Below are 8,289 nucleotides of genomic sequence, written 5' to 3'. Positions count from 1 at the left end.
TTTCCTACAGTGGTGAAACAGGCCCTTCAGCCCAACAAGTCCACGCTGCCCCTTGAAGCATCCCATCCAAACCCATCCCCCTATAACCCACACACCTTTGAACACTACGGGCAATTTAACATGGCTGATCACCTATCCTGCACATCTTTGGGCTGTGGGAGGAAACCCGGATCGCCCGGAGGAAACCCACGCAGACGCTAGTGTCCCTGGGGCTGCGAGGCTGCAGTGCTAAACATGGAGCCACTGTGCGGCTGCATAGCCACTGATTCATCAGAAGACAGCATTCCTGATGCACTTGGTAAAGGAGAGTGGGCACGCATCCTCCTTCAATCCCTTTCCCAGCACCGTGGGACTTACTGCACTCTGATGGGAAGATTATTTTTCACCCAGCAACAGTGTTTGGCTGGCCCTGGTATTCCTTAATATCACTCCAGGTCTGCTTGCTTCATCCCAGGAAGTGTGAAAAATCTGGAAAAAATGCCAAGATTTATTTAACCACATCACACTTTCCGGAGTGCCTTTGAATGGATTCACAGCATCAGTCAGAGCCATAGCCTAGTCTCCTGAGCATCTATTCTCTGCATTAAATCTACATGCCCCAATAAATCCTTTTGGTGTCCCTGTAGCATCCAGCAGTTAAACACACAGGCTTCTTGGTCTTACACTTTGTTTCAGCACCACACTTTCTGTCTGGAGGACAGCATCCAGCATCTCCTCTCCCTCTAAGTGCTTACCTACCTATCACTCTCCCTGCTGCGATCCTTTCCAGTTGGTGGAAGGTGACCAGGGAAAGGTTTCTTCTGGAAGAGGGATTTGTTGATCTGCTCAATCATCAGCCAGTGTGGTGACCTGCCTAGATCCAGTCACTCTGTTCTTTTAGATGTATTCTTATTGGAATGGGGATGGTATTCAAAATAATTCTCCTTGAGTAAGTTAAGAGAGTTTTGCAAGTGGCTTCTGTTTCAAGTGCTTATATCCCTGATCAAAAGCAAGCTGCTTCAGCATTTCAAATTCCACGTCTGACTGGCTAGGCCAATTCCTGAGGATATTTGATTTCTGATACTATTTAATTTGCTGGTATGTAAAGTTTAGGGGTATAGCTAGTTTTGAAGAACATAGGGGGTCGCAGAAGGTCATGGTCAATGTAACAAAGTGGACAATTCAGTAGTTTCAGTGAAATGGAAAGCAATAATAATTTGGGAAATTATTCTGTGGGGAAACAAAAACTACTTATATTGTGGAAAAGGGAGAAGAAGGGATACATTAACTGGTGAGATTCTGAACAAAGGAAAACCTAGTTATGTGTAAATCATTAACAGAGACACCATATACTATTAGGGCCACACAACATAACCCCAGAGCATTAATACCATATGGCATCTTATTTACATGCATTGTCTTTTCAACACAATTTACATATTAAAGTAAATACATTAGATCCAAACTAGTTACCCTAGATATCTTTCAAACCATACACTAATTTTTATCTCCGCTGAAAGTCAGTGATGTCCCACTTCACCTTCCTACTTTCGAATATGGTTCAATTTTGAACTCTTTTTCCAGTAATGGTTCTTCTCTATCTTCCTTTTGTTCTCTGGACAGGTACATTTTCCCACATTCTGGGCAAATGTTTAATAAGTTTTTGAAGTCTCTGAGTAGACAATGTCTTTTAAAAATGATTTCTTATGCACTTACGATAGCTCTTTTTATTTCTGTTTTATGCTATCACTAGTCTTTCATCTTTCTTTCCCAATTAACCCTCTTTCTTTCTCTTATTGAGCCACTCAAGATGGAAACAGATTTTTGATTGATGCAGGGATTTGGTGTAATGGGGTGAGGAGTAGTGCAAAAGGTGCCAATCAGGCCACAATCAGATCAATCCGACTTTTGTTGAATACAGGAGCAGGTTGGTGGGGGTTGGGGTGAGTGCATTTGGCTTTCTTTTGCTTTGTTCCTGTATGTAAACTATTATCTCTATGAAACACATTTTTAAATTCCAATCTAAATTAGAAGCTTCAAAGTTCTTTACAGTACCAACTGTTGCAACTGTAAGCACCTTAAGTTGTCTACAAAGGCTACTTAAAAGCAACTCAAACAATAGGAAATGGAGATCTTAAAGTGGGATAACTTGCTCAAGATAAGAAAACAGTTTTCTTCATCCTCTGAAGACACTTCCTAACATCATGCTCATTGTAAACTGAGGATTCCTTGCAGGATAAATTAAGATTTCCAACCTGTTGTTCCTGGGATCCATTGTTCTCTCTCTGTACAGTTGGCAAAATCCTCCCATTACAATAACACATCCCTTATTATTTGTTATCTCAATATATTTGTTATCTCAATATATACAGATGCCATCTCAGCAAATTCATCACCACTAAGAACTTTGCTTTCTAGGACTATTATAGTGTCCATAATTGTTCATTGGGCCTCTTCTCACTGCTTCTTTACCCACCCTGAAAATTTTTTACAAAGAATTTTCTTCATTTCCCCCCAGGACTCATTCGGTTAAAATCAAATTATTATTATGTTGTGTCCTTCATACTAATTAGACCTTCCCATAACCAAAACATTTTTTGTGTGCTTTGGATATTCAAATAAAGACACAATAACCCTGCCTGCATTATATTTTCACTATGTGCATATTGAAATAAAAATCTTGATGATCCTTCTCATAAACCTCTTTACTAAGTCTCTGCAGCCTATCTTCTTTGAATGTTCAACAATAGATTGCAACATACCTTCACTATATTTATTCTCAGCTGGTCCTTCTTTTAATCCAAGATAATCCTCTCCCTTGGGCCTCAAATTTAATTTCTGATTTCAACCTGGCCAACATAAATCAGGAAACTGCTGGGGAATGGAAAATATTACTCCAGCACAAAAGCAATTGAAGGATACAATTAAAGCAAGGAAAAGGAAATTTAATTAACAATCATTACGCAGCAGCCGCAGTATGTATCATTGACACAAGGCACCTTCTAAGCCCACAACCTTTGCCATCTAGAAGGACGAGGGCAGCAAATATGTCGTACTACCACCAAGTTCCTCCCCAAACCATCGATTCCAGACTTGGAAATATATTCCCGTTCTTCAGTGTTGCTGGGTCAAAATCCTGGAATTCTTGCTCGAGGGCATTATGGGTCTACCTACACCAAATGCACTGTACTGGTTCAATATGGCAGCTTACTGCCATCTTCTCAAGGACAATTAGGGATGGGCAGCAAACATTGGCGCAGCAGACAATGTCCACACCTCCCAAATGAATAAAGAAAAACCCAACCGAGGAATACAATAATTGCATGATCATAGAATCAAGGAATCCCTACAGTGCGGAAAGAAGCCATTCGACCCATCGAGCCATCTGAAGAGCAACCCATCCAGCCTCCTAAGCCCTCACATTTTCATGGCCAATCCACCTAACTTATACATCCCAGTACGCTACGAACAATTTCAGCATGACCAATCCACCCAACCTGCACATGGTCAGCACCTGGAGGAAAGTCGTCCCAGGTTGGAATCAAATCCGGGTTTCTCAATCTATGAGGCAGCAGTGCTAAACGTGCCGCCGCTAAAACTGTAAACAGTGATGGCAAAGGTATCTTTGTTTTCCTTATTGAGTAACTTGATTACATGCACCTTTCTGATTACTGGTGTACTGAACAGTTTGCACAGCAGCTTAGTGTTGCTTTAGGCGGATACCCATTTAGTGGCTCTTCCAAACAATCAATCCTGAAGTGGAAAAAACATATCTTTCCCATTTCCCTGATCGTGCTAAACACAATAGTTAACTCCTTCACGCAACTAGATAAACTGATCACATAGGCATTAATGTCTGTAGCCTTGCACCGAAGTGGTCGGGTATAAGTCAGTGATTCCAAAAACTTGAAGCAAACATGTCCACTCAATTCTGCAAACACCACTGGAGCAATTTGCAGATGGAACTGAGACCAGGTCTGCAAAAGGTGCCACCAGCTGTAATGACAATGATGGAATTATTATGTAATCACAAAGAAGCTCATCCTGTGCCTTAATGCTTTATCCTCACGATCACCAGCCATCTTAAAAGTGCAACACAAATGGCAGATGTAAACCTGATAACGTTAGCGTTACACTTTTAAAAAAATAACTGCAGCCACATCTAAACAAGGAAATGGTTCAAGTTCATTTCGTCAGCCACACCAAACAAGCCGATCTTTGCAATAAAGGACTGGATTTACAGCTTATGATAGTCAGTGTATTATGGGGGAGTTCTCTTTATGTTATTTCAGAATAGTGTGAAGAGGATCTTCCCATTGTTCAGTTACCAAAGGAACAACGTGTGGCAGTAATGATTGTGGTTGTAATCCTTCGATCACGGGGATAACATCATTACCTCCGAGCGTGTAATTCCACAGCCCCACAAGAACATCTACAGCCTCTCCGATGTTGAACTGGACTCCTGTCCTACTTCTCTGCCAGATTTGAAAAGAAATATCTCAAATAGCAATGGGCTTTCTCCGCAGTGTCTAGTCCAATATTCACCTTTGAACCAACACAACCAGGCCATTTAAAACACCAACTGGTAAGAACGTTGTTTTAATTTTAGCACCATTTGCGTTATGGCGTTCTTAAATGACATTTCAATTAGATGCATCCCTAAAATATTGTGAAATTTAAGACTCCTTGTTTGCAGTGCATCAACATCATTGGATTTCTTCAGAAACAATCTAGGTTGCAACTGAGATTTCTGTCATTTGAAAGTTATGATGAGAGTTTAAGACTGAGCTGATCATTGGCCCTCGCTGTATCCTGTGCACGAGTTGGCCATTCACAAACCAGCAACAATGATATAGTCACCGTTAAACCAGTTAAGCTGCTCATTCCTCCTCCTCTGACCACTGCCTAATGATGGCTTCAGATCTTTTCCCAGCTAATTCCCTCGTCACTCCAACTCCCACACCGTCATTCTTCCGTGAAAGAGGCACACACTGGGAGGGACCGCATGCTATCCATCTCTCGACACAGCCAATAGAAGAAAGAGATCTGTTGCTAAAGGCTGATCAGCTGAGCCAATAGTGCGTAGCTATATGCCGCACGTGACTGCTTCACCCCACCCCTTGTCTTTCACATGGGCATTATATAGTTCAATTCGGTGCATCAGATAGAAGCAATAGTAGAGTACTGGGGTTCCTGCATACAAATGTCTGACTGAAGTAGTTGTAAATTGAAATATGTTTCTTTGTATAATGAATGGAACTTCCTGCTTCTCTTCCCCTTAGTCCGCACCCAAATCAAATGAGGCACTGTACAGCTTGAAGAAAATTGATGAGTCTATTTTGGCAACTGAACTGTAAGTATTTTTTTTAGATACACTTGGCTTCTGAGATCGCTTCACTACACAGCTCCAAAAGATCTGTCATTTGTGTGTGGCTCTTGTTAAGTGACAAGGCTTGACGATGTCAGACGACCGTTTTGTTTCCTTTTCCTTTAAAAAGGAAGTTTTGAAAACCGCTCACGTACCGCAGAGTAACCTTAGATCCCTTCTCCTGAGAGGGAGGGAGGAGGCGTTGGTGTAAGGGAGAACGTCGGCTGCCTGAGGAAACCGTCTGTCTGACTGCAGCACAGGCTGTTTTTTTTGACACACAAAAAAAACAGCCCATTGCATTATTCAGGGTGCAGGATGAGATGAAGTGGGCTGCATGTGATAACACATTCTCCGTGTCCAATCAGTTCCACCGCCAGCACTAAGTAGAACAAACTCGACTGACCCTGCCATGAAGGGGTAGAGCCCTGTCCAACCAGCTCGGAGTTTGGCTTACAATGAGTTACTGAAAGGACTGGAGCTTTCAGGGAACAGCTGAGGAGCTTTTGAAATTCAAACAAAGGGTAAAGAGGAGGAATTTTCTTCTTGATTTATATTAATCTTTCATGTCCTGTCTTTCAGTACTGAGCAGAGCTCAAATCCTGAAGAAACCTCTGTTTTTAATCCAGACATTCTTAAATCTACCTTAACTCAGCTAAAATTAAATCAATAAAATAACTTAGCAGGGACTATGATCGTTATTTCATTTTAAGCTGTTATTCTTCTTCCCCACCGCCCCCCCCCCCCGTCCCCTTTTTTCTTTGTCTGCCATCATGTCATCTGTAGCTCCTCCTCTGCTCTCCTCCCGCCCCCACCCCCTGAGAGCTAAGACACCTGAAGGCTAGACATAACGATCAACAGAGCTCTCGCCTGTCTGGCCAGCAGCCAGATCTTTCTCCACAATCGAGGAGCCTGGACGCACGCAATGTACGACGAGTCTATTCCTACTGCACCGAGAGATCGGCGACTGTGGGCTTCTGCTCGTTGCAGTGTGTTAACTGGTGCGAGCAGTTATTTCCTCCCGAGTTCCTGTTTAAAATACACACCGATTGATGTCACTGAGATCTGCACGTTCACCACAACGGCAAGCCCTCCCGTTATAAGTACTAACATAAACTTTGTACAGAGTTTGACCAGACCAGATGGCCATGCGCTTTTTTATTTAGATGAGATTCTTCCTTTCAATAACATCATTCTTCCTGCACATAAGGCCCTGCTTAAAATTTCCAGAAAATGGAATCAGCTGAGTATTTTCAATACTAATTGACCATATGCAGAGGAAAGGCTCACTGGGCAATCAGTGGGAGCATTGTAACATTTACAGGGATCAAGCTGGTCTTTGTCTCTCGGAATAGTCACCGGAGGGCGGGGGGGGGATTAAAAATTAAATATTTTTGCAATCCTGACATGCTTTATTTCAAGGCTGTTCCATTTGACAACTCACTTATATAAAAGGTCCGGGGAGCAAACAGATTGAATTAATTGATGTGTTCCAGACATTTCCATTCACTTGTCAGTGTTGCTGCGATTAAAATCCTCTCGTAATGAGCTGTTAGTTATGGACATGCAGACTCCTTTTCTCCCCCACTAAAACTTTTGTCGCCCCTTCTTGATTCGTTCGGTGGTGTTTTGTTTTGGGCCCGGAGGGAATGGAAGAAATGGTCGAGAGAGTGAGTTTGCAGATGTAGGCGACTGCACCAGATACAAACGTTGGTGAGGCTTGGAATGGTAACGTGGAGGCAGATTCAATTAGGGCGTTCAGGAGGGCAGTCTTTAGATGTGGTATACGGGGGGTGGATTGGTAGAGAGGAAAGTAGATCGACACCCTATTAAAACTGACCGGTACAGGCACTACGGGCAAATTGACTGCTGTCTGTACGAGAATAATTCTGCTTGTTTTTACAAGCATTACCTCCAAGCTGATTCCCACCGTACGCCGGATGATTTATAATCAACGATTTGCATTTTTTATTTTTTCTTTTAAAAGCTGTCTGGAGTAGCGCATGGCCGACACCAAATAGGGTTTCAAAGAACTGCTGATGTCTGGCTAATTTACCAGGCATTCCATACCGTCATCTCTATACAAGATACCCCTTCGCTGGTCAGTCTGGGTCTTTGAGAGCAAACGATTTCCACCAGAGGGAAAGAATTTAGCAACTACTTCCTGTGGTGACCAACTGAATCGTACTACGGCTGTGATTTAAGCGCGCACAGATAACTTTGGCCTTGGGAAGGACCAGGTGCTAGTCCCATTTGTGATTTTTTTTTTTGGAGGGGTGCGTGGAGAACCGGACAAGTGGTGTTTCCCGAGCTCGCCCTCCAATGCACCCTCCTTTCACCTGGATTTGAGTGCCAGTCAGGCCAGTAACTTACTGGCAGTAGGTCCGTGTTTACTTTTTTAGGGGCGGAGAGGCTTCATCTATTATGGATTAGAACAAGGGAAATACCACCAGGAGAATAGTGACTAACCTGCATCAGCCCCCCCCCCTCCCCCCGCCCAAAGCAGGCAGATGTGCCTGCAGAAGACGCTGCTTGTTTATTCCTATCAATTTAGAAATTAAACAAAAGATGTTTGTTTTTTTTTCTCAAATTTATACAACTCAGGCAAACAAGTCGTCTTTAAATAACTTGTTTGTTGCCGGATACAATCATCGCCATATCGGAAGAGGAGCTGTTCGAAAATCTGTGGGTTTTTTCTCCAAACAAGGTGGCTTTCTTCTACCAAAGCACTAAAAGGCATCTGCAATCTCTCCAGACTCCAGCTCCTAATAATGCGGATTTAGATCAGTTTGATGGAATTAGGAGGTAGTCATAACAAGGGGTCTCTCTGAAATCTAATCTTTGCTTTTTTTAAAGAAAAAGCACTGCCTATTAATGTTCGGCACTGGGAGAATTCCGAACAGAGGGGAAGGGTTGGGGAGAAGAGACTGAAGCCGGTGGATAAT

The 8,289-nt window shown here is 42.7% G+C and overlaps 1 long non-coding RNA gene across 1 annotated transcript in view; it reads left to right on the top strand.

Moving 5' to 3' along the window:
* Positions 1-5,165: 5,165 nt before the first annotated feature.
* Positions 5,166-8,289, top strand: part of LOC125456650 (uncharacterized) — a 42,491-nt gene continuing 39,367 nt past the window's right edge. Inside the window, exon 1 of the long non-coding RNA XR_007248488.1 lies at positions 5,166-5,332. This is a non-coding gene — a long non-coding RNA (uncharacterized LOC125456650). The remainder of the gene's footprint in view (positions 5,333-8,289) is intronic.

Source organism: Stegostoma tigrinum, chromosome 8 (genome assembly GCF_030684315.1).
Source record: "Stegostoma tigrinum isolate sSteTig4 chromosome 8, sSteTig4.hap1, whole genome shotgun sequence".
Classification (NCBI taxonomy): domain Eukaryota; kingdom Metazoa; phylum Chordata; class Chondrichthyes; order Orectolobiformes; family Stegostomatidae; genus Stegostoma; species Stegostoma tigrinum.
This window is presented reverse-complemented; position numbering and strand designations above follow the sequence as displayed.